This window comes from Nannospalax galili, unplaced genomic scaffold (assembly GCF_000622305.1).
Source record: "Nannospalax galili isolate Female #2095 unplaced genomic scaffold, S.galili_v1.0 scaffold6, whole genome shotgun sequence".
NCBI classification, from domain to species: domain Eukaryota; kingdom Metazoa; phylum Chordata; class Mammalia; order Rodentia; family Spalacidae; genus Nannospalax; species Nannospalax galili.
In genome coordinates this window covers 634,522-642,703 of record NW_008355036.1, presented here as the reverse complement: position 1 = coordinate 642,703, position 8,182 = coordinate 634,522, and the positions used below count along the sequence as shown (strand labels likewise).

Genomic DNA, 8,182 nt, shown 5'->3' with positions numbered 1-8,182 from the left:
ACCACTCCCTGAAAGGAAAAACGGGCGAGAAAGAAGAGATGGAGCCCAAGCAAGTCCACTTGTCAAGGGTCGCTTTATTGTACTGCAAGCCTTTTTTTATATACAGTTTGTATTCAGAGGGGGTTGAAGAAGTTGGTCAAAGGTTACAGCATTCTTATGGGTATGGGAGGGGGACTGAGCAATTCAGCAACGTGACTGACCACCAGATGTTCCAAGAGATTACTGCATGACTCATTTTTCCAAGAACTGTTTGCAAGAGGAAGAGAAAGATAACCTTGCCATAAATTCTTTCCCAAGGTTACTTGTGCAAGCAGAATGTCCTGCTTAAGTCAACTGTTTGTAGAGCTATATTATATTTTTTGGTAATGAATGTTGTTTCTCCAGCTCCCGACAGGCATGTGCCACCATGCCCAGACATCTTTTCCTTTCTTATTTAAAGATTTATTTTATTTATGTGTATGTGTGTGCCTATGTGAATTTATATGCATCATGTGCATGTAGTGCCTGAAGAAACCAGAAGAGGGCATCAGATCCTTTGGAACAGGAGTTACAGGTAGTTGTGAGCTGCCCAATGTGGGTACTGGGAACCAGGCCCAATCCTCTGCAAGAGTAGTAAGTACTCTTAACCAGTCTTTTCTCTAGCCCACTTTTCATTTTTTAATTTCTATTTTGTAATAGGGTCTTGCTAAGTTACCTAGGTTGGCCTTAAACTTGCAATCCTCTCTTCAAACTCAGTATCTGTGGTTATAGGCATGTGCCCACATGTCCAGTTGGGGACAAGTAGTTTTAGCATCATGGTAGAGTAAGCCATTGAGGATCACTTCTAAACCTTCTCCTCTTCAAGGACAGAGAAATGATACTATTAGGCAGGAAGAGAAGGAAGAACTAAAACTTGGATCTGTAAACTTGCTACATTACCCATGGAAATACCAAAATTAAAGTATGGTAGTTTGAATGAGAAATGTCCCATATAGGCTTATGTATTGAATATTTAGTCCCCAGTTCTCCTCTTCAAGGACAGAGAAATGATACTATTAGGGACAAGAAGAGAAGGAAGAACTAAAACTTGGATCTGTAAACTTGCTACATTACCCATGGAAATATCAAAAATTAAAGTGTGGTATTTTGAATGAGAAATGTCCCATATGGGCTTATGTATTGAATATTTAGTTCCCAGTTGGTGGTGCTGTTTTGGGATGTTTAGGAGGTGGGGCTTTGCTAGGGGAAGTATTTCACTGTGGGTAGACTTTTAGAGTTCATAGCCTTGTTTCACTTTAATTTTCTCTCTCAGCTTCATATTCATGGCAGCTTTTGGCTCCTGCTGCTATGCCTGCTATTTGCTGCCAGGTCTACCTGCCATGATGGACTCTTATCCATTTGGAACCATAAGCCAAAATAAATTCTTTCTTCTGTAAGTTGTTTTTAATTATGGTGTTCTATCACAGAAATGGAAAAGTAACTAATACAGATGTTGGTACCAGAGAGTTGTTTCTTGGAGGAATGTGGAAGGCTATTGAACTTTGGGTTAGAAAAGTAGTAGAATGCTGTAAACAGAGTTTAATATCCTGTTTTAGTAGGAGGTTGGAAGACTGTTATGCAGAGAGAAATGTGGACTGCAAAGGCATGACTCAAGAGGTTCTAGAGGGAAGCAAGGGTCTTAACAGCAACTAGACTAGAGACCCTGAGATATTTTGGCAAATAATCTGGCTGCCCTCTACATTTGTCCTAAGAACTTTTCTGAAACTAAATTAAAAAGTAATGGCCTGGGGCTTGAGAGATGGCTCAGAAGTTAAGAGCACTGACTGCTCTTGCAGAGGACCTGGGTTCTATTTCCAGCACCCACATGGTGGCTAACAACTGTCCTTAACTCCAGTTCCAGAGGATCTGACCTCCGTAGGCATTGCACAATACAGGCGCACCTGCCTACATGCAAGCAATGCACTCATGCATATAAAATTTTAAAAAAAAGTAATGGACTAATTTCTTTGGCAGAGAAAATTTCAAGACAGCCCAACATTGACTCTGTGGCTTGGTTATTAATGATGTTTTATGCAGGTATACGATGAAAAGGAGAATGTGAGGCTGAAAGAAATACAAAATATACAATTTGGAGTGAAAAAGAACACTAGAAGGAATAATCTTGCAGCCAATGCCAAGCACTAGAAAATAAGATGTAATTGTTAAGGAGACTGGTGCCATTAAGGAGTGGCCTCCTGCTCTGTACTGGAACAATGAGAAGGGTGTCCTCAGGGCAAGACCTCACTGAGCTAAGCTTCCAATTTCTGAGAGAGAACCTAAGGGGTTTTCTGCTCCTAAAAGCAATTTCTTCAACATATGAAAGCTGTTGCTAAGGTAGTCAAAAGGAGCTATGGTCCATCCCAAGCTGGTAGTCAAGCTTGGCAATATTGTCTCTGTGGTACTGGATTCAGAGGCATGAAAGATGTAAGAATGTGGGGCTCATAGTTTCTTCCTCTATGGTTTCAGACAATTTCTGAGGCCAGGAAGCATATGGCTGGGGAGTCCCTGCAAGAAGACCCTGAGACTCTGTTTTGTGAAACTGTAAAAGTAAAGCCTGGTTTGTGGTGGAGACTCCAATATTTGATATGTCAGAGCCATGAGACATCTTGCAAGGAGAGCTGTATATAGGGAGTAGAACCAGTCAGAGAGAGAGAGAGAGAGAGAAAGAGAGAAAGAGAGAGAGCACGAGAGCGCTATCTCTAATCCCTTTGAAAGTCCCAGACATTGAACATGGAGGTTCAGGAATTAATGTTTGTCCTGCTGGTTTTAGTTTTGCTTTGGTCCAGTATTTTTATTTCTATGCTCTCTTTCCTCCCTTTTGGAATGAGAATGCATATTCTGTGCCATTGTGTATTGGAAATATGTAATTTGTTTTTATTTTATATGGGTTTATAGTTGAAAGATTGTCTTAAATCTCAAAAGAGACTTTGGACTTTTGAACAGTGTTGAGATTGTGAAAGACTATGGGAACTTTTAAAGTTGGACTAAACACATTTTGCGTCATGAGATGGTCATGAGCCTATGGGATAGGGAGTGAAATATGATTTGAATTAGAAATCTCCCCCATAGACTCAAATACTTTAGCACTTGGTCCCCATTTGATGGTGCTGTTTGTGAAGTCATAGCATCTTTAGGAGGTGTAGCCTTACTGGAGGAAGTTTGTCACTGGGGGCAGGTCTTGAGAGTTCAGAGCCTTGCCTCACTTCCAGTTTGCCCTCTATGCTTCATGTTTGTGTTTGAAGATATGAACTTTCAGCTTCTTGCTCTAGCTTCCATGCCTGCTGTTTGCTGACATGCCTCCCCATCCTGATGGACTCTCCCTCTGGAACTGTAAGCCAAAATAAACCCTTCCTTATATAAGTTGCCTTGGTCAGGGTATTTTATTACAGCAACAAAACATAACCAATATAGGGACTATCAAGGAATTTCTTTCCCCTCTCACTGCTTCAGCTTTGCTTCTATAGTAAGCAGCTGTGCTTCTCTATGACTGGATTCCCCACTGGGTGGCCTCATGCTGGGGCTCAGGTAACTACTTCTTCTTGCCATTCTCCATTCTGTATCTTATGAATGATAAGATATTTTTATTATCAGTAGCCATTAGGTACTGTCAAGATGGAATTCTTAAGTCAGGCCTGATAGTACATGCCTGTGATCCTAGTACTCAGGAGGCTAAGGCAGGAGGATAGCAATTTCAAGGAGTGGCTACCAAGTGAGTTCCTAGCTACTCTGGGCCACATAATAGGAAGAGGAGGTGGGGGAGGGTTCGCCATGGCTCTCTCATGTTTCCGCATGTTGTATGAACAAAGTGCTAGCATCTTTTCAAGGATGTTTGCATACTGAACAGACTTGGAAAGTAAATATATTGTCTCCTGGAATAAGAGGCTTAGTATCCTTTAGAAAAGATTAGGTTCCCTAAACTCGGTCTTTCCTGTAACTCAGGCCCACTGCATGTAAAGATGTTACCTGGTTGTTTTTATGCCTTTCTGTAAGAACTGTGCCTTAGTGAAGCAGAACAAAAGTTCTGATGCTCAAAGCACATTATGTATGTATATGAAAATGCCATAATGAAACATGATATTTTGTACAATTAATGCACATTAACATTTTTTTAAAGTGCTAATGCTCTGGTTACTACTGTTATTAGGATAAGCTGTCCAGGTCAGCTTGGACCCAGGAGTGTCATGTCTTCTATCAGCACCCATGAAACACTAACAGGTCACCATGTTAGCTTTCAGATTAGTAAAATCTCAGATCCTTCCGTTTTTTTCCAGGTGTCCTGGCATCTCTTGTTTGTTCCCTTAAACATGATAACACCTCTAAAAATAGTCCTTTCAGCAAATCTATCTCAGTGAATTCTGCCTCCAACTGGACCCTGGACTGAGATATCCAGATAGTGTGAAGTTTTGTGTGTCATCTTAGCTAGGCTGCAATGTCCAGTTGTTTGGTCAAATATCAGTTTTGATGTTGCTGTGACAATATTTTTAGATGTGATTAACAGTTTATTATTTCCTCATTTGTGTGTGTAGGAGAGACACACAGGTGCTATGGTGTATGTATGAAGGTCAGAGGACCTCTGATCAGTCTTCACTTCTACTTTGCTTGAGGTAGGGTCTCCTTGTTATTTTTCTGCTGAGTATGCCAGACTATCTGGCCTGTGAGATTCCAGGGATTCTCCTGTCTCTGCCTCTCATCTCTCTATAGGGGTGCTGGGATTGCAGATGCTCACACTATGAGTCAGGCTTTTACATGTGTTCTGGGGATACCAAGCCATGTCCTCACACTTGCACAGAAGTACTTTTACCCACAGAACCATCTCTCTAGACCATTTATTTTACATACTTTTAATTAATTAATTAATTGTCTTTTTGAGACAAGGTCTCCCTGTAGTACCAGCTGTCCTGGAACTCACTGTATAGACCAGGCTGGACTTGAACTCAAAGAGATCTGCCTGCCTCTGCCTCCCAAGTGCTGGGACCACAGGCATGCACTGCCATGCCCAGCTATTTTATATACTTTTAAAAATGTATGTATATGTGTGTATAGTGAATATGTGTTTGTGTGTGTGCATGTGTGTGTGTGCACTAGGGTGTGAGTGCACCTCTAGGTTAGAAGTTGATGTTCAGGTCTTCCTCTATCATTTTCTACATCAATTAATTTTGTGTGGTAATGGGTGGTATATGTGTGTGATACATGCATGTGTGTACACACATGTACCCTTGTGCATGCATGCACAGGCCAGAGCAGGACACTGTGTATCTTCTATCACATTCTATCTTATTTCCTTGAGGCAAGGTCTCTCACTGAGCTAGAAGCTCTCTGGATTCATCGGTCTCTGCCCCCCATTGTTGAGGTTCCAGGTACAAGAAACCATGCCTGGCTTTCTATATAAGTGTTGGGAATTCAAATTTTGGCCCTCAGGCTTGAAAAACAAGTGCTTTTACCCACTGAACATCTCTCTAGCTCTCAACTTTAGTTTTTGAGAGAGGGTCTTTTACTGAACCCAGAGTTTACTGATTGGCCAGACTGGCAGGCCAGCAAGCTCCAGGGTTCTGCCTGTCTTTGCCCCTCCCACAGCACTAGGCTTACAGATATGTGCCACCAGACTTTTACTTGGGATCGGAATTCAGGTCCTTATGCTTGCACAGCAGGCATTTTATTGACTGAGCCCCTGTGTTTATATACCTTGATTAAAACAGATTAATCCCATAATATATGTGGGCTTCACCCAATTGGTTGAAGAATAAAACAGGTTTCCTAAAGAGGAAGAAATTCTTCCCTAAGGCTGAAACATAGAAATCCTGCCTGAGTGTCTTCTTTGGGCAAACACCAAATTGCAGATGATGCTTGTACAGTGGGCCTGGAAGGTTCTGGAGACAGGATTTTTGTCATGTCCATGGTGGTCGGGGTCCTTAGAAGCAAAGCCAAAGACATGGAGTGGATCCCCATCACCAAGCTGGACTCCCTGGCAGCATCCCTTAAGGATGAGGTTTTAAAGATCTTTCCAGTGCAGAAGCAGACTCCAGCTGGCCAGTGGACCAGGTTCAAGGCTTTTGTTACCATTGGGAACTACAACTGTCATTGGTCTGGGTATTAAGTGCTCCAGGAGGTAGCCACTGCCACCCGAGGGGCCATCACTTTGACAGAACTTTCTCTTATCCCTATGCAGAAAGGCTATTTGGGGAAACAAGATTGGCAAACCCCACCAACATCTTTCCAGGCAAGGTGACAGGACGCTGTGGGTCTGTGGTCGTGCCCTTGCCCCTGCCCCAGAGGCACTGGTGTCAACTCTGCTCTTGTGTTCAAGAAATTGTTGCTGATGACTAGTATTGATAACTACTACATGTCAGCCAGGGGTTGACTGCCACCCTGAACAATTTCACTAAAGCCACCTTTGATGCCATTCCCCAAATTTGCAGCTACCTAACCTTGACTGCATGTTCACCCAGTCTCCCTATCAGGAATTTGCCTGTCATATTCTGAAAACCCACACGAGTCTCCACACAGAGGACCCAGGCTCCAGTTGTGGCTACCACGTAGGGCTTGTATATGACAAAAATAAAGTGAATTAAGTCTGTTTAAAAAAAAAAGAAAAAGAAATCCTGCCTGAGTTTCCTGCCTGCTGGTCTGCACAACAGATTTTAGACTTGACAGCCTCCACACTTATGTGAGCTGATTCCTTAACATAAATCTCTCTCTGGATGCATATATATCTTATGGGTTCTGTTTCCCTGGAGAACCCTGACTAATTTAGGTTGCTGAAGATTTCAGAGAAGAGCCTGTGGACATGGTATCACAGTCTCCAAATAATTAATGGGAGAGAGCCCAAGACAGCAATAAGATTAAGAAGGTACAGTCATTTGTTACATAACAATGAGAATGTGTTCTGAAAAATGAACTATCAGGTGAGTTCATTGCTGTGTGAATACCATAGAGTATAGTCATGCAGTCAAGATGGCTACACCTCACTAAGGGGGTCTATTCTTAAGGATCCAATACTGTATATGCATTGTGCTGTTAGTCAAAGTGTCATTATGCAACACATTGTTGTATTTACCTGACGAAATAAAATTCCAGAGTGGAGAAGGAGGAGAATGCTTTGATGGCACATCTAAGCAGCAAAGTAGGAAGCATACACATGATCTGGCCTCTGCCTATATGTCAAGCCTTATCATCCATCTCTATTACATATCAGCTGTCAAGAATCACCTGGAGCTTCTGGAACCCAACTGCACATCCTGGGCATCCTTCACATTGTTCTATAGTTCTTTTACCAAGAATGCACCCTCTGTTTCCCAGAACCCACTAATCTCTCATTATATATATTATATAAATATATTTGTTATATATATATATATATATTTTTTTTTTTTTTTTGACACAGGGTCTTACTATGTAGCCCTGGCTGGCCTGGAACTCACTATATAAACCAGGTTGGCCTTGTTCTCACAGAGGTCTGCCTTCCTCTGCCTCCCAAGTGCTTGGGATGAAAGGCATGGGCTACCACACCCAGGTTATCTCTCATAATCTTCCAATTTCCACTTGGAAACCAAATAAGGTCCTTCCAGTCTCAGTAAAGCATTCCCAAATCAGAGTTAGGTGCACCATCTTCTCTCTTCTAGCATTTACACTATGGAATTCTGTGCTTACACATTTGCTTTCTCACTGGTTTGTGAATATGAACTATGCATGTTCATCTTACCATTACACATAGGTCAGCATGTATTCTATAGAATGGGTTTTATAAATGTTTGTACATGAATACAGAATGAGCCAATTAATGAATTTGTCAGTTTCTTAGTTTCTTTTCCTGACGCTGTGATTAAGTTACCTGATAAAAGCAACTTGAAGGAAGAAGGCTTTATTTTAGCACACAGTTCAAGGTATAGTTTGTCATGGCAGGGAAGTCAAGGCAGCAGGCGTTTGAAGCAGCTGGTGACATATCCACAATTAGGAAGAAGAGAACGATGAATTCTTGTGCTCAGCTCCATCTTTCCTTTTTACACAGTCCAGAACTCAAATCCAGAGAATGGTGCCACCACTTTGAGGCTGTGTCTTTTCACCTAAACATAATAATGTAACCCCTCACAGGCATGCTTAGAGGCTAAATAAGCCCTCACAGGCATGCCTGGAGGCTTGTTTCCTACATGAGTCCAGATCCTGTCAA

The 8,182-nt window shown here is 41.9% G+C and overlaps 1 pseudogene; it reads left to right on the top strand.

Moving 5' to 3' along the window:
- The first annotated feature begins 5,911 nt into the window (after positions 1 to 5,911).
- LOC103749258 lies at positions 5,912 to 6,629 on the top strand (annotated as a pseudogene).
- Positions 6,630 to 8,182: the final 1,553 nt, after the last annotated feature.